Here is an 18,954-nt window from a genome sequence, read left to right on the forward strand (position 1 = left end):
ACCCATCCTGAGAAAGTGTCTACAAAAACCAGGAGATATTTATTGCTGTACCTGGATGGTTTACTTTCAGTGAAATCCACTTCCCAATGCATTCCAGGTCTAGTTCCTTGTCACTGGCCAGCAGTGACAGCTGAATACCACCTGAGAGAGGGCTGGAAGAAAGAGAGAGACAGGGTGACACAGAGAAGGACACCAAGTCTACATGCTTATCCAGGTGTTGATTTAATGGACATCAGGTTAACACTTAAGTAGGCAGAAAAGTACAAGCAGTTTCTCATGTAGGAGCTTTACTTGGTCAGAACATAGGAGAGCTCACTCAAGGTTACACAGAGCCTGCTGTCTGGTTACTATGGTTGCACACAGTTTCTCAGGGTCAGAGCAGTCTGCTGTAGGACCACCAAGGTCAGTTTATAAGAAACTGGACTTTGGAAAATAGCCAAAGCCAATAGGCAGCGTTCCACTGCTCAGAGGCCATTAACTCAAAATTTGCCATATACTCCAAAAAGGCTGCCACAGTTCCTCTCAGCCACTTCCCTGGGCTCTGGAAATTCTTACCTATGTTTACACTCTGGCAAGGTTCACACGCCCTAGTCACTCACTCACTCAAGGGGGTGAGGTTTAGTATTAGGGACTGGGATTGGCGGACAACTTCAGCCAATTTCTTTGCCTTCAAGTGAATCCATTTATACATCTGAGTTATTAATCTCTCAGCATCTTCCTGGGGTAGAATGATCTTACCTTTGGAGTTAATCCATGCCCCCACGTCGGTGTCAAATATCCCCTTTTTTTTTTTTTTTTTTTTGCCATATTAACTTTAAGTCACTTTCTGAGTAGTTTAGTCATTCTTCTCTGGGCAGTTCAGCAGTTAGTACCACCAGGACAGAGTTTCCTCTAGCAGCTGCTTTAGCCTCCCGATTGGCCATGTTATCCCCCTTTGCTGCCCTGGAAGTCCCCTTCTGCTGTCCCGGGAAATGAATAATGCTTACCTTGTCGGGCAGCAACAGGGCATTGACCAAAGCCAGAATCTCATTTTTTATTTTTTATCTCTTTACCGGCTGATGTTAGCAGGCCTCTCTGCTGATAGATGGCCCCATGTACATGGGCTGTTGGTAAGGTGAACCAACTATCAGTGTAGATGTTTGTCTTTTTACCCTTTTCCAGAGTTAATGCTTGGATTAAAACAATCAATTCAGCTCCCTGAACAGATGTGCCCTCCGGCAACGCCTGGGCCCAGAATACCTTATGTCCATTTACCACCACTGCCTCTGCCTTTCTCTTTCCGTTCTACAAAAAACTGCTCCCATCCATATAGTATGTCACCTCCGCATCAGGAATTGGTTGCTCTTTCAAATCCTTTCGCCATCCCTGTTCCTTTGCTAGAACCTGCAAATCATGCTCCATGGTCTGGATTTCTGGATCCTACAATAAGGTGGCAGGGTTTAGCTCCATAGCCAGGGCAAGGGTGACTCTACCTTTATTCAATAGCAAAGCCTGGTATTATGTCATACAGGTGTTCGTGAGCCAGCGATCAGTTGGCTGCCTTATGACACTCTCAGGGGCAAGACGAGCATAGATGGTGAGGTCCTGTCCCACAGTCAGTTTGTCTGCATCGTTTACGAGTGCCGCCACTGCTGCTATTATTCACAGGCAGGTTGGCCATCCTGCCGCTGCTGAATCAAGCTTTTTGGATAGATAGGCTACTAGTCTCTTCCAGGGTCCAATTTACTGTGTTAGCATCTGTTGGCCATTCCCTGATTCTCGGCCACATAGAGATGGAAGGTTTTGGTCACAATCTGAGTACCAAAGCTGGGGCAGACATTAAGGCTTGTTTGATATTATCAAATGCAGCTTGTTCATCCTTTCCCCAGATGCAAGAATCAATGCCCTTTGTAAGGGGATACAGAGGGGCTGCCATCTTGGCAAATACTTCTTTACTTAAAATTTCCCTCAGTTGTTCAGTAGTCCATGAAGGGGGAATATAAAATACAGTCTCTTTTCTAGCCTCCGATAGCCACCTCTTAACTGACCTGTTTCCTGCAGAGATGAGCATTTTTTGCCGACAGTCTATAGCCAAGGTCACCCAGCTCTTGCAACAGCTGATCTGTGGCTTCAAGTAAGGTTTCTTTATAATCTGCAGCTAATAGTATATGATCCACATATCAGAAAAGAGTTACCTGGGGATTGGTGGCCCAGAAGTGTGCCAGGTCCCGGTGTAGGGCTTCAATTTTCTTTTGGGACAATTCTTGATCCAGTGTCCTTTCTCCTTGCAATAGGCATACTATTCCTTAGACAGAGGGCCCCTCTGATTTCCAGGAACTCTCTCCCTATCATTATGACTGCACTACAGTGGCCAGGATCTTAGTCAACTTTCTGTCTTGCCTCTTTTCCTTTCTCTTTCTCTCACTTCCTGCTCTTTCTGCTTTCTTTTCTCTTTCTCTTCTTCCATATCCCAGCTGTCTAAAACCTTTTCTGCCACCTGCACTAAATCCTTCAACGACTTGTCCTGTAAACCCTTTATTTTCTGGAGCTTTCTACAAATATCTCTGGCTGACTGGTCTATAAAGATTATAGTCACCATTGGCTTACACTCATCTGAGGTAGGGTCATAGGTTGTAAACCAGCTGTATGCCTCCATCAGACATTTAAGAAAGGCTGTGGGAGATTGCCTTCTACACGCACAAAGTGTATGGTGGATTAAATAGGTGGAACCAGAGGGTCCAAGAGTGAAGTTGACACCTTCTGTAGTCTGCCACTGAAGGAGAAATTCAGAAATAATTCCAGGAGTCTTTCTGCAGGATAAGTCTACTCTTTGCCCAAATGCTTAGACTTGCAGGGTCCTAACCATATTTAGATTGTTGAAATCATACACCGGGTGACTGGAGCTCAAAGGAACTTAAGGCAGACGGCACACGCAGAGTGCAAGATCTGTTCTAGCCACGTTCCTCCTTGAGCATCAGCCAGAGCTGAATGAATGACCTTGTTAAAGTAGGCAAAGACTGCTCCTGGCTTATGCCTCTTCTCCTTGCCTGATCATCAGAAGCCGTGCCTTAGACTCTCCCCTCAAACTCCTTGTGGGCCAACACAGGTGCGTACTGTGAGCTAAGCAGTGGAATTTGGGTAGAACACAAGGCCAACTCTTTCTGGAAAGGCTGCTTTAGGGTGGGATATGGGAAAATCGCAAGAGGAAGGAAGGGTTTCACAGTTTGGAAGCAGAAGAGCATTCCACGGTTTGGCCTGTAATTGGAGGCCTCGAGGGAGTGGGTGGGGCTTCAGGTCGGTATTTAAGGGTGAGCAGCGGACTAATTTACGCATTTGCCATAGTCTGCACTTTCCTGGGTGTTGTTCTGAGTACACACTGGAGAGGAAGAACTCCTGTCAAAGTGTCTTCAGCAGGATGGAAGATCAGGCAGATGTGGGTGGCTGCAGCACGGCAAAGACATCCCGGCGTCAAAAGACTGTTTGGCAGGCCAAGCAGAAGGAGGTCTTGCTCTCAGTTTTCGCCAAGACACCTTACCCGAGCTTCAGGACCAGGCAGGAACTGGCCAGGGAATTCGGAGTTCCAGAGTCCTCCATCCGCGTGTGGTTTCAAAACCGCAGAAACAGAACTGGCATGTCGAGGAAGACCTCAAAGCAGACCACCGCAGGCTCCAGCCATGAAGCCTCCCAACAGCCTCCTGAAAAGCTTGTCGCCAGGGTACAACAAGCAAGAGGCCCGCCCTCAGAACGGAGAAGGCCTCGAACGCGGCTTAGTCCAGCGCAGATCAGCATGCTAGTGCAAGCTTTTGAGATCTCTCCATCCCCAGACTATGCCACGAGGGTGCAACTGGCCCTGAGCACAGGTTTGCCTGAGGACACCGTCCACATATGGTTCCAGAACAGAAAGGCCAGGCAGAAAGGCCGCGCTGGAGGCAGCACAGCTAAAGGTGAGGACCTGCCTGCCTCTCCTGGCCCGGAAAGGGCTCCTGGAGCATCGTGTTGCATTGAGCAGGAGGCTTCCCGCGACAGCTTGTTGACATCGGGTTCTGCAGGAGGCCAGTGTGCAGAAGCGTTGATGTCAAGACCCGAACTCACCTTCTTCACAGAGGCCTACCCAGAATCCAGCAACTCCTGCCCTGTCCAGCTCTTCCTGGAGCAACTGGCGAGAACAGTGGAAGAGGAACAGGGACCAGCCGCTCTGGACCCAGATGTACCATGGGAGCAGATCGAACCAACACTCGAGGCTCCTCTCACAGAAGAAGAATATCAGGCTCTGTTGGACGATATTTGACCACATTGAGAACGCCCAGAATTGGGACTGTAAAACCCGGTTGCCTGGACCCTAACCTGACCATTGTCTCAGAGACTCCAGCCAGAAATAAGCTTGGACAGATGCTCAGACTTGCACCTAAGAAAGGTGCAGAGCTCTAGCGATCCTGAGTAAGTGTTGGGGAAAAGATGGAAGGCCCTGGAGGTGCGAGGAACCTCACAAGAAGACCAACAGAAACAGCTGCCCCAGCCCCCAGGGGGCTTGCAGAGACTGAGCCATCAAATAAGGAGCATGCTTGGTCTGGACCTAGGGAACCTACATACACCTAGCAGGTGGGAGGTGAATCCTTGTGCTTAATGTGGGTTGCCCTATGAGGGAGGTGTTGTGGAGTGGCCCAGCGGCGGTGGAGAGTTGTTTCTAACCTGGACTTTGTTGTTTCTAACCTGGACGGTTTTGAAGGACAGTTATATAATGTTAGCTTCAGTTATTATCAAGATAAATATGTAATTTGTCTGCTGTTGTACTCTGCGTCATTAAATTATTTTTAGGCATTACTATGACCTGTTATTCTTTTCATTTGGAAGTTAATGTAAAGAGGAGATATGATTATCTTTCAAGCTGAAAAGAGGTGTGATCATGACTCTTGGTTTTTAACTTGACTGCATATGGAATTAAGCAAAACACCCAAATTAAGGACACAATTGTAAAGTACTCTTGCTTGTTTGAAATAGTCTTCTCTACTTCTCTTCTGGATCTATAAAGCTGAAAAATATAACTTTAATCCATATCTTCATACTGCAAAACCAACCACTCATCTTTGCCTCATCTTCTACTGGAAACCTATACAAGGACATGGAAGAAGGAATGTTTTACTCTTTGCCTGTTCTTTTTCGCTTTGGGAGCAAGTCTATTTCTTCATTGACTATAGAACCTTCTTCTTGAGGAGTTCTGTGTATATGAAGGTGAGTTGAGCCAACCAGCCTCATGGACTAAGCCACTGATAGATTCCTCGATTTTCCATTTTTAGGCATCCACTGTTGAATTAATTGACTCACAGATTGTAAATCATTTTCATAAATCCTTTCCTATAAAGAGAGAGTTAGAGGGAACATAAACTATGCATATAATTATCTTTCACATAGAACTACCAAATTTTCTGCTTTTAATAATGTTATGTAATTCATTCAGAAATCACTTAAACAACAGTACTTTTCATATGAGGAGTTATAGAAAAATATTCATCATCATGCAAAGGCAAAATGCTACCTACATTTTTGGGTATATTGATGGCATAGGAATTAAATTTTTTGATGCAGTTATATTCTAAAATATCATAATTGAATTACAAGTATTTTAATTTTTTGCAGCATTTATATATAGTTTATTTTTACCTCAAATTAGTCCCTTCTTCGTCTTAATTCACTCAACACACATTATAGTGTGTTCATTTTTTATTTTCTCAGGTTACAGAGATTCTATTTTACATGGGGATGACACCATGAAAATTAACTGTTCTATGCATGACACTGCTAATACCAAAATAGCATTCAAATAATGAGTAGACCTATCCGAATCACACTAGAATTCTCAGCAGAGATTATGAAAGCCAGAAGGGCTTGGATGGATATCATGCAGACATGAAGAGACCACCGGTGCCAACCCAGACTACTATACCCAGTATATATGCAGCCATCCAGCCCTACAGAAGATACTAGAAGGAAAACCCCAACCCAATAATGTGAAATACACTCCAGAAAACACATTGAGGCCCACACCATGAGGGGAAGTCCATGCCTGACACTGCCTGGATGACCATGAACCAGAGTCAAGATAACCTAGAGACACACGATATCTGTAAACATGACAGACAAAAAGTGACAATGAAAGATACTATGCTATAATCATTGATGAGTGCCTAGCCCAGTTGTCATCAGAGAGACATCACGAGGCATCTCATGGGAACAGATGCAGAGACCCTTATCCAAACACAATGATGTATCCAGGGGAACCCCACAAATGAGGGAATATGTATTGTAGGAACCAGAGATATTAAGGACACAACAAGCACATGGCCCACTGAGTCAACTGAGTTCATAGGGGATCAGAGACTGAAGGACAAAAACATAAACATTCTATGAGTCTTGTGAGCTAGGTTGTTGGCATACACCTTATGATTATTATCCTGATTTCGCTGAGGGACTTCCAACAGTGAGAATGGGGGTGTCTCTGACTCTTTTTCCTGCTTTAGCTACACTTTCTCTCCTCATGTATTGCTTTGACCAACTCTGATGTGAGGGATTGTTCCTAGTTTTATTATAACTTGCTATGCCATCACATTTTTTTTTCATTGAAAATAAAATAAATGGAATAAAAGCAGTGGATGAAGGAGAGGTGAGCTGGGCAGAGTTGGGCAGAGTAGTGGTGGATAGATTGTGTCTGGGAGGAGTGGAGGAAGAGGAAACTGCAGTTCAGATGTAGTGCATGAAACAACAACAAAAATAAAATGCTAAAACTAAATAAACTGTCAGCACCTAGGGCTGTTGGTGAGCGCCTGCATTCCTAGCACTCAGGAAGTTAAAGGTAGGTGGATCTCTGTGCGTTCAAGCACAGGTTGTTCTATAAAGAGAGCCTGGGACAGGAAAATTGTTCAGAAAAAAAATTCTGTTTTCAAAGAAACAAAAAACTGTCAGCATTTTGTGTTTCATCTTTAGGAACTTTGTTTTATGTTCCACTTTTTTACTTTTTATTTTTTTTAATATTAGATACAGTTTATTAACTTTGTATCCAAGCTGTAGACCAGTCCCCTCATTCCCTCCCTTTCCTACCCTCCTTCCCTCATCTACTACCTACACCTTTCCAAGTCTACTGATAGGCGAGGGCTTCTGCCTGTTCCAACTGACCCTAGATTATCAGGCATCATCAGGTTTGCTGCAATGTCCTCCTCTGTGACCTAGCCAATCTGATCCTGCCTTGTGAGGGGGGAAGTCAAAGAGCCAGCCATTGAGTTCATGTCTCTAATAGTCCCTGTTCCACTTAGTATGGTACCCACTTGGAGACAGAGCTAACATGGACTATATTTGAGCAGGGGTGCTAGGTTCTATGCGTACATTGTCTTGGTTGGAGATACAGTCTCATAAAAGACCCCTGTGCCCTGATATATTTGGTCCTTGTGGAGTTCCTGCCCTCTCCAGGTCACACTAACTCCCCCTTTTTTATATGATTCCCTGTGCTCTGTCCAAGGTTTGGTTATGAGTCTCAGCACCTGCTTTGATATACTACTAGGTAGAGTCTTTCCCAGGTCCTCTGTGGTAGGCTAGGGTCCTGTTTCTTGTTTTCTCCTATGTCCATCCCATTTGTCTTTCTACGTGAGGATTGATCATCTTAACCCAGGTCCTCTTTCTTGTTTATCTTTTTGTTTATCTTCTTATAGATTTTAGTATGTTTATCCTATATTATAGATCTAGCCTCCACTTAAAATCGAGTATATACCGTGTATGTCTTTCTGCTTCTGAGATACCTCACTCAGGATGATCTTTTCTAGATTGTTTGTTTGTTTGTTTCTTCATGTTTACATTTTATGACTTCTTTGAATGGTCTAGATATAAACCTGTCTGTTGCATAGCTGGAACAGTGGTTTCCCATTTTATAAGCTGCTTCACCACCTAAAGAATGGATGGCAAAAGCGTTTTAGTTTCATGTTGTTAGACCTGGAGTCTCACTGCTCAGGAGCTCAGGATTGTGCACTTCCCAGGAACACTCATAGACCACAACTTGAGGCAAAAGCAAGAGTTTTATTCCAATTTCTATAGGGTCCCCCTACAAAGACAGGAGACAGCCCTAAATATGCAAAGGACAGGGTATTATACCTGAAATTGAAACCACTTTTGCTCTATACATTGATTGTTCAGCAAGAATAGCATGAAGATAGTTTACACCTGGTTTTAGGTAGTATACAGCTGGTTGTAGATAGTTTACAGGTGGTTGTAGATAGTTGTTCTCAGAACAGTTGACCCTTTCTTTCAAGAGTTATCTACACCTGACTTCAATTCAAATAATCACTGTTGTTTTTCTCATTCCCAGGTGGTCTCTCACCCCCCCTTTTTTGCCTCAATTTTAACCCTAAAATTGTGGATCAACCTCATGGAGAGGTTGATACTCTTTCTGGAGCATCAGGACCTGAACTGCACTTATACTTTCCCAGAAAAAGGGGAGTTCTTGTCTGAGAGTTTATTGTCCCTGATGAGTTTCAGTTTCAGCCGGTAGCTGGAGGCTTGGAGTTTCCAGGTGTTGCAGGTTGATGAAAAGCCGGCTTAAAATGTGGCACGTGGATTCAAGCTATGATGCCCTCTATTTTGACGGCAGTTGGCGTGGTGAGGAAGATGTAATAAGGACCCTTCAACTGAGGTTCCAGATTCTGGCTGCCATGTCACTGCACATATACCAGATCTTCAACGTGGAACTGATGGGGCACCTAAAAGGACCCAGGCACATATGCACTGCCAACCTTGCTCCAAATTTCATACTGAATAAGCTGCAATTCTTTCAGCCTGTACAAGCAGATTTACCACTAGTTTTATCAAGGGGGTACCCAAGAAGAGTCAGGGAACAGAATCCCATATAGTAGTTCGAAGGGTGTTAAACCTATATGGAGAGAGTATTTCTGACCCTAAAGAGGGCCAAGGGAAGGAGCACCGCCTTGTCACCGCCAGTCTCCATGTTCAATTTGGTGAGAATCTTTTGAGAGTTCTATTCATTCTCTCTAAATGTCCTGAACACTGGGGTCTATAAGCACAATGTAACTTACAGTCAAGCTCCAGAAACCTGGCCACCTCCTGGCTTAACTGAGCAATGAAGGTTGACCCATTGTCTGACCCAATTACCTTTGGAATACCAAACCGAGGAAAAATGTCTTCCAGAATCTTTTTGGCCATGACCAGGGAGGTTTCTTTCTTTGTGGGAAAAGCTTCCACCCATCCTGAGAAAGTGTCTACAAAAACCAGGAGATATTTATTGCTGTACCTGGATGGTTTACTTTCAGTGAAATCCACTTCCCAATGCATTCCAGGTCTAGTTCCTTGTCACTGGCCAGCAGTGACAGCTGAATACCACCTGAGAGAGGGCTGGAAGAAAGAGAGAGACAGGGTGACACAGAGAAGGACACCAAGTCTACATGCTTATCCAGGTGTTGATTTAATGGACGTCAGGTTAACACTTAAGTAGGCAGAAAAGAACAAGCAGTTTCTCATGTAGGAGCTTTACTTGGTCAGAACATAGGAGAGCTCACTCAAGGTTACACAGAGCCTGCTGTCTGGTTACTATGGTTGCACACAGTTTCTCAGGGTCAGAGCAGTCTGCTGTAGGACCACCAAGGTCAGTTTATAAGAAACTGGACTTTGGAAAATAGCCAAAGCCAATAGGCAGCGTTCCACTGCTCAGAGGCCATTAACTCAAAATTTGCCATATACTCCAAAAAGGCTGCCACAGTTCCTCTCAGCCACTTCCCTGGGCTCTGGAAATTCTTACCTATGTTTACACTCTGGCAAGGTTCACACGCCCTAGTCACTCACTCACTCAAGGGGGTGAGGTTTAGTATTAGGGACTGGGATTGGCGGACAACTTCAGCCAATTTCTTTGCCTTCAAGTGAATCCATTTATACATCTGAGTTATTAATCTCTCAGCATCTTCCTGGGGTAGAATGATCTTACCTTTGGAGTTAATCCATGCCCCCACGTCGGTGTCAAATATCCCCTTTTTTTTTTTGCCATATTAACTTTAAGTCACTTTCTGAGTAGTTTAGTCATTCTTCTCTGGGCAGTTCAGCAGTTAGTACCACCAGGACAGAGTTTCCTCTAGCAGCTGCTTTAGCCTCCCGATTGGCCATGTTATCCCCCTTTGCTGCCCTGGAAGTCCCCTTCTGCTGTCCCGGGAAATGAACAATGCTTACCTTGTCGGGCAGCAACAGGGCATTGACCAAAGCCAGAATCTCATTTTTTATTTTTTATCTCTTTACCGGCTGATGTTAGCAGGCCTCTCTGCTGATAGATGGCCCCATGTACATGGGCTGTTGGTAAGGTGAACCAACTATCAGTGTAGATGTTTGTCTTTTTACCCTTTTCCAGAGTTAATGCTTGGATTAAAACAATCAATTCAGCTCCCTGAACAGATGTGCCCTCCGGCAACGCCTGGGCCCAGAATACCTTATGTCCATTTACCACCACTGCCTCTGCCTTTCTCTTTCCGTTCTACAAAAAACTGCTCCCATCCATATAGTATGTCACCTCCGCATCAGGAATTGGTTGCTCTTTCAAGTCCTTTCGCCATCCCTGTTCCTTCGCTAGAACCTGCAAATCATGCTCCATGGTCTGGATTTCTGGATCCTACAATAAGGTGGCAGGGTTTAGCTCCATAGCCAGGGCAAGGGTGACTCTACCTTTATTCAATAGCAAAGCCTGGTATTATGTCATACAGGTGTTCGTGAGCCAGCGATCAGTTGGCTGCCTTATGACACTCTCAGGGGCAAGACAAGCATAGATGGTGAGGTCCTGTCCCACAGTCAGTTTGTCTGCATCGTTTACGAGTGCCGCCACTGCTGCTATTATTCACAGGCAGGTTGGCCATCCTGCCGCTGCTGAATCAAGCTTTTTGGATAGATAGGCTACTAGTCTCTTCCAGGGTCCAATTTACTGTGTTAGCATCTGTTGGCCATTCCCTGATTCTCGGCCACATAGAGATGGAAGGTTTTGGTCACAATCTGAGTACCAAAGCTGGGGCAGACATTAAGGCTTGTTTGATATTATCAAATGCAGCTTGTTCATCCTTTCCCCAGATGCAAGAATCAATGCCCTTTGTAAGGGGATACAGAGGGGCTGCCATCTTGGCAAATACTTCTTTACTTAAAATTTCCCTCAGTTGTTCAGTAGTCCATGAAGGGGGAATATAAAATACAGTCTCTTTTCTAGCCTCCGATAGCCACCTCTTAACTGACCTGTTTCCTGCAGAGATGAGCATTTTTCGCCGACAGTCTATAGCCACGGTCACCCGTCTCTTGCAACAGCTGATCTGTGGCTTCAAGTAAGGTTTCTTTATAATCTGCAGCTAATAGTATATGATCCACATATCAGAAAAGAGTTACCTGGGGATTGGTGGCCCAGAAGTGTGCCAGGTCCCGGTGTAGGGCTTCAATTTTCTTTTGGGACAATTCTTGATCCAGTGTCCTTTCTCCTTGCAATAGGCATACTATTCCTTAGACAGAGGGCCCCTCTGATTTCCAGGAACTCTCTCCCTATCATTATGACTGCACTACAGTGGCCAGGATCTTAGTCAACTTTCTGTCTTGCCTCTTTTCCTTTCTCTTTCTCTCACTTCCTGCTCTTTCTGCTTTCTTTCCTCTTTCTCTTCTTCCATATCCCAGCTGTCTAAAACCTTTTCTGCCACCTGCACTAAATCCTTCAATGACTTGTCCTGTAAACCCTTTATTTTCTGGAGCTTTCTACAAATATCTCTGGCTGACTGGTCTATAAAGATTATAGTCACCATTGGCTTACACTCATCTGAGGTAGGGTCATAGGTTGTAAACCTGCTGTATGCCTTCATCAGACATTCAAGAAAGGCTGTGGGAGATTGCCTTCTACACGCACAAAGTGTATGGTGGATTAAATAGGTGGAACCAGAGGGTCCAAGAGTGAAGTTGACACCTTCTGTAGTCTGCCACTGAAGGAGAAATTCAGAAATAATTCCAGGAGTCTTTCTGCAGGATAAGTCTACTCTTTGCCCAAATGCTTAGCCTTGCAGGGTCCTAACCATATTTAGATTGTTGAAATCATACACCGGGTGACTGGAGCTCAAAGGAACTTAAGGCAGACGGCACACGCAGAGTGCAAGATCTGTTCTAGCCACGTTCCTCCTTGAGCATCAGCCAGAGCTGAATGAATGACCTTGTTAAAGTAGGCAAAGACTGCTCCTGGCTTATGCCTCTTCTCCTTGCCTGATCATCAGAAGCCGTGCCTTAGACTCTCCCCTCAAACTCCTTGTGGGCCAACACAGGTGCGTACTGTGAGCTAAGCAGTGGAATTTGGGTAGAACACAAGGCCAACTGTTTCTGGAAAGGCTGCTTTAGGGTGGGATATGGGAAAATTCGCAAGAGGAAGGAAGGGTTTCACAGTTTGGAAGCAGAAGAGCGTTCCACGGTTTGGCCTGTAATTGGAGGCCTCGAGGGAGTGGGTGGGGCTTCAGGTCGGTATTTAAGGGTGAGCAGCGGACACTTTACGCATTTGCCATAGTCTGCACTTTCCTGGGTGTTGTTCTGAGTACACACTGGAGAGGAAGAACTCCTGTCAAAGTGTCTTCAGCAGGATGGAAGATCAGGCAGATGTGGGTGGCTGCAGCACGGCAAAGACATCCCGGCGTCAAAAGACTGTTTGGCAGGCCAAGCAGAAGGAGGTCTTGCTCTCAGTTTTCGCCAAGACACCTTACCCGAGCTTCAGGACCAGGCAGGAACTGGCCAGGGAATTCGGAGTTCCAGAGTCCTCCATCCGCGTGTGGTTTCAAAACCGCAGAAACAGAACTGGCATGTCGAGGAAGACCTCAAAGCAGACCACCGCAGGCTCCAGCCATGAAGCCTCCCAACAGCCTCCTGAAAAGCTTGTCGCCAGGGTACAACAAGCAAGAGGCCCGTCCTCAGAACGGCGAAGGCCTCGAACGCGGCTTAGTCCAGCGCAGATCAGCGTGCTAGCGCAAGCTTTTGAGATCTCTCCATCCCCAGACTATGCCACGAGGGTGCAACTGGCCCTGAGCACAGGTTTGCCTGAGGACACCGTCCACATATGGTTCCAGAACAGAAAGGCCAGGCAGAAAGGCCGCGCTGGAGGCAGCACAGCTAAAGGTGAGGACCTGCCTGCCTCTCCTGGCCCGGAAAGGGCTCCTGGAGCATCGTGTTGCATTGAGCAGGATGCTTCCCGCGACAGCTTGTTGACATCGGGTTCTGCAGGAGGCCAGTGTGCAGAAGCGTTGATGTCAAGACCCGAACTCACCTTCTTCACAGAGGCCTACCCAGAATCCAGCAACTCCTGCCCTGTCCAGCTCTTCCTGGAGCAACTGGCGAGAACAGTGGAAGAGGAACAGGGACCAGCCGCTCTGGACCCAGATGTACCATGGGAGCAGATCGAACCAACACTCGAGGCTCCTCTCACAGAAGAAGAATATCAGGCTCTGTTGGACGATATTTGACCACATTGAGAACGCCCAGAATTGGGACTGTAAAACCCGGTTGCCTGGACCCTAACCTGACCATTGTCTCAGAGACTCCAGCCAGAAATAAGCTTGGACAGATGCTCAGACTTGCACCTAAGAAAGGTGCAGAGCTCTAGCGATCCTGAGTAAGTGTTGGGGAAAAGATGGAAGGCCCTGGAGGTGCGAGGAACCTCACAAGAAGACCAACAGAAACAGCTGCCCCAGCCCCCAGGGGGCTTGCAGAGACTGAGCCATCAAATAAGGAGCATGCTTGGTCTGGACCTAGGGACCCTACATACACCTAGCAGGTGGGAGGTGAATCCTTGTGCTTAATGTGGGTTGCCCTATGAGGGAGGTGTTGTGGAGTGGCCCAGCGGCGGTGGAGAGTTGTTTCTAACCTGGACTTTGTTGTTTCTAACCTGGACGGTTTTGAAGGACAGTTATATAATGTTAGCTTCAGTTATTATCAAGATAAATATGTAATTTGTCTGCTGTTGTACTCTGCGTCATTAAATTATTTTTAGGCATTACTATGACCTGTTATTCTTTTCATTTGGAAGTTAATGTAAAGAGGAGATATGATTATCTTTCAAGCTGAAAAGAGGTGTGATCATGACTCTTGGTTTTTAACTTGACTGCATATGGAATTAAGCAAAACACCCAAATTAAGGACACAATTGTAAAGTACTCTTGCTTGTTTGAAATAGTCTTCTCTACTTCTCTTCTGGATCTATAAAGCTGAAAAATATAACTTTAATCCATATCTTCATACTGCAAAACCAACCACTCATCTTTGCCTCATCTTCTACTGGAAACCTATCCAAGGACATGGAAGAAGGAATGTTGTACTCTTTGCCTGTTCTTTTTCGCTTTGGGAGCAAGTCTATTTCTTCATTGACTATAGAACCTTCTTCTCGAGGAGTTCTGTGTATATGAAGGTGAGTTGAGCCAACCAGCCTCATGGACTAAGCCACTGATAGATTCCTCGATTTTCCATTTTTAGGCATCCACTGTTGAATTAATTGACTCACAGATTGTAAATCATTTTCATAAATCCTTTCCTATAAAGAGAGAGTTAGAGGGAACATAAACTATGCATATAATTATCTTTCACATAGAACTACCAAATTTTCTGCTTTTAATAATGTTATGTAATTCATTCAGAAATCACTTAAACAACAGTACTTTTCACATGAGGAGTTATAGAAAAATATTCATCATCATGCAAAGGCAAAATGCTACCTACTTTTTTGGGTATATTGATGGCATAGGAATTAAATTTTTTGATGAAGTTATATTCTAAAATATCATAATTGAATTACAAGTATTTTAATTTTTTGCAGCATTTATATATAGTTTATTTTTACCTCAAATTAGTCCCTTCTTCGTCTTAATTCACTCAACACACATTATAGTGTGTTCATTTTTTATTTTCTCAGGTTACAGAGATTCTATTTTATATGGGGATGACACCATGAAAATTAACTGTTCTATGCATGACACTGCTAATACCAAAATAGCATTCAAATAATGAGTAGACCTATCCGAATCACACTAGAATTCTCAGCAGAGACTATGAAAGCCAGAAGGGCTTGGATGGATATCATGCAGACACGAAGAGACCACCGATGCCAACCCAGACTACTATACCCAGTATATATGCAGCCATCCAGCCCTACAGAAGATACTAGAAGGAAAACCCCAACCCAGTAATGTGAAATACACTCCAGAAAACACATTGAGGCCCACACCATGAGGGGAAGTCCATGCCTGACACTGCCTGGATGACCATGAACCAGAGTCAAGATAACCTAGAGACACACGATATCTGTAAACATGACAGACAAAAAATGACAATGAAAGATACTATGCTATAATCATTGATGAGTGCCTAGCCCAGTTGTCATCAGAGAGACATCACGAGGCATCTCATGGGAACAGATGCAGAGACCCTTATCCAAACACAATGATGTATCCAGGGGAACCCCACAAATGAGGGAATATGTATTGTAGGAACCAGAGATATTAAGGACGCAATAAGCCCATGGCCCACTGAGTCAACTGAGTTCATAGGGGATCAGAGACTGAAGGACAAAAACATAAACATTCTATGAGTCTTGTGAGCTAGGTTGTTGGCATACACCTTATGATTATTATCCTGATTTCGCTGAGGGACTTCCAACAGTGAGAATGGGGGTGTCTCTGACTCTTTTTCCTGCTTTAGCTACACTTTCTCTCCTCATGTATTGCTTTGACCAACTCTGATGTGAGGGATTGTTCCTAGTTTTATTATAACTTGCTATGCCATCACATTTTTTTTTCATTGAAAATAAAATAAATGGAAAAAAAGCAGTGGATGAAGGAGAGGTGAGCTGGGCAGAGTTGGGCAGAGTAGTGGTGGATAGATTGTGTCTGGGAGGAGTGGAGGAAGAGGAAACTGCAGTTCAGATGTAGTGCATGAAACAACAACAAAAATAAAATTCTAAAACTAAATAAACTGTCAGCAGCTAGGGCTGTTGGTGAGCGCCTGCATTCCTAGCACTCAGGAAGTTAAAGGTAGGTGGATCTCTGTGCGTTCAAGCACAGGTTGTTCTATAAAGAGAGCCTGGGACAGGAAAATTGTTCAGAAAAAAAAAATCTGTTTTCAAAGAAACAAAAAATTGTCAGCATTTTGTGTTTCATCTTTAGGAACTTTGTTTTATGTTCCACTTTTTTACTTTTTATTTTTTTTAATATTAGATACAGTTTATTAACTTTGTATCCAAGCTGTAGACCAGTCCCCTCATTCCCTCCCTTTCCTACCCTCCTTCCCTCATCTACTACCTACACCTTTCCAAGTCTACTGATAGGCGAGGGCTTCTGCCTGTTCCAACTGACCCTAGATTATCAGGCATCATCAGGTTTGCTGCAATGTCCTCCTCTGTGGCCTAGCAAATCTGATCCTGCCTTGTGAGGGGGGAAGTCAAAGAGCCAGCCATTGATTTCATGTCTGTAATAGTCCCTGTTCCACTTAGTATGGTACCCACTTGGAGAAAGAGCTAACATGGACTATATTTGAGCAGGGGTGCTAGGTTCTATGCGTACATTGTCCTTGGTTGGAGATACAGTCTCATAAAAGACCCCTGTGCCCTGATATATTTGGTCCTTGTGGAGTTCCTGCCCTCTCCAGGTCACACTAACTCCCCCTTTTTTTATATGATTCCCTGTGCTCTGCCCAAGGTTTGGTTATGAGTCTCAGCACCTGCTTTGATATACTACTAGGTAGAGTCTTTCCCAGGTCCTCTGTGGTAGGCTAGGGTCCTGTTTCTTGTTTTCTCCTATGTCCATCCCATTTGTCTTTCTACGTGAGGATTGATCTTCTTAACCCAGGTCCTCTTTCTTGTTTATCTTTTTGTTTATCTTCTTATAGATTTTAGTATGTTTATCCTATATTATAGGTCTAGCCTCCACTTAAAATCGAGTATATACCGTGTATGTCTTTCTGCTTCTGAGATACCTCACTCAGGATGATCTTTTCTAGATTGTTTGTTTGTTTGTTTCTTCATGTTTACATTTTATGACTTCTTTGGATGGTCTAGATATAAACCTGTCTGTTGCATAGCTGGAACAGTGGTTTCCCATTTCATAAGCTGCTTCACCACCTAAAGAATGGATGGCAAAAGCGTTTTAGTTTCATGTTGTTAGCCCTGGAGTCTCACTGCTCAGGAGCTCAGGATTGTGCACTTCCCAGGAACACTCATAGACCACAACTTGAGGCAAAAGCAAGAGTTTTATTCCAATTTCTATAGGGTCCCCCTACAAAGACAGGAGACAGCCCTAAATATGCAAAGGACAGGGTTTTATACCTGAAATTGAAACCACTTTTGCTCTATACATTGATTGTTCAGCAAGAATAGCATGAAGATAGTTTACGCCTGGTTTTAGGTAGTATACAGGTGGTTGTAGATAGTTTACAGGTGGTTGTAGATAGTTGTTCTCAGAACAGTTGACCCTTTCCTTCAAGAGTTATCTACACCTGACTTCAATTCAAATAATCACTGTTGTTTTTGTCATTCCCAGGTGGTCTCTCACCTCCCCCTTTTTTGCCTCAATTTTAACCCTAAAATTGTGGATCAACCTCATGGAGAGGTTGATACTCTTTCTGGAGCATCAGGACCTGAACTGCACTTATACTTTCCTAGAAAAAGGGGAGTTCTTGTCTGAGAGTTTATTGTCCCTGATGAGTTTCAGTTTCAGCCGGTAGCTGGAGGCTTGGAGTTTCCAGGTGTTGCAGGTTGATGAAAAGCCGGCTTAACATGTGACACGTGGATTCAAGCTATGATGCCCTCTATTTTGACGGCAGTTGGCGTGGTGAGGAAGATGTAATAAGGACCCTTCAACTGAGGTTCCAGATTCTGGCTGCCATGTCACTGCACATATACCAGATCTTCAACGTGGAACTGATGGGGCACCTAAAAGGACCCAGGCACATATGCACTGCCAACCTTGCTCCAAATTTCTTTCTGAATAAGCTGCAATTCTTTCAGCCTGTACAAGCAGATTTACCACTAGTTTTATCAAGGGGGTACCCAAGAAGAGTCAGGGAACAGAAACCCATATAGTAGTTCGAAGGGTGTTAAACCTATATGGAGAGAGTATTTCTGACCCTAAAGAGGGCCAAGGGATGGAGCACCGCCAGTCTCCATGTTCAATTTGGTGAGAATCTCTTTGAGAGTTCTATTCATTCTCTCTAAATGTCCTGAACTTTGGGGTCTATAAGCACAATGTAACTTACAGTCAAGCCCCAGAAACCTGGCCACCTCCTGGCTTAACTGAGCAATGAAGGTTGACCCATTGTCTGACCCAATTACCTTTGGAATACCAAACCGAGAAAAAATGTCTTCCAGAATCTTTTTGGCCATGACCAGGGAGGTTTCTTTCTTTGTGGGAAAAGCTTCCACCTATCCTGAGAAAGTGTCTACAAAAACCAGGAGATATTTATTGCTGTACCTGGATGGTTTACTTTCAGTGAAATCCACTTCCCAATGCATTCCAGGTCTAGTTCCTTGTCACTGGCCAGCAGTGACAGCTGAATACCACCTGAGAGAGGGCTGGGAGAAAGAGAGAGACAGGGTGACACAGAGAAGGACACCAAGTCTACATGCTTATCCAGGTGTTGATTTAATGGACGTCAGGTTAACACTTAAGTAGGCAGAAAAGTACAAGCAGTTTCTCATGTAGGAGCTTTACTTGGTCAGAACATAGGAGAGCTCACTCAAGGTTACACAGAGCCTGCTGTCTGGTTACTATGGTTGCACACAGTTTCTCAGGGTCAGAGCAGTCTGCTGTAGGACCACCAAGGTCAGTTTATAAGAAACTGGACTTTGGAAAATAGCCAAAGCCAATAGGCAGCGTTCCACTGCTCAGAGGCCATTAACTCAAAATTTGCCATATACTCCAAAAAGGCTGCCACAGTTCCTCTCAGCCACTTCCCTGGGCT

Source organism: Meriones unguiculatus (assembly GCF_030254825.1).
Source record: "Meriones unguiculatus strain TT.TT164.6M chromosome 13 unlocalized genomic scaffold, Bangor_MerUng_6.1 Chr13_unordered_Scaffold_34, whole genome shotgun sequence".
Taxonomy (NCBI): Eukaryota; Metazoa; Chordata; class Mammalia; order Rodentia; family Muridae; genus Meriones; species Meriones unguiculatus.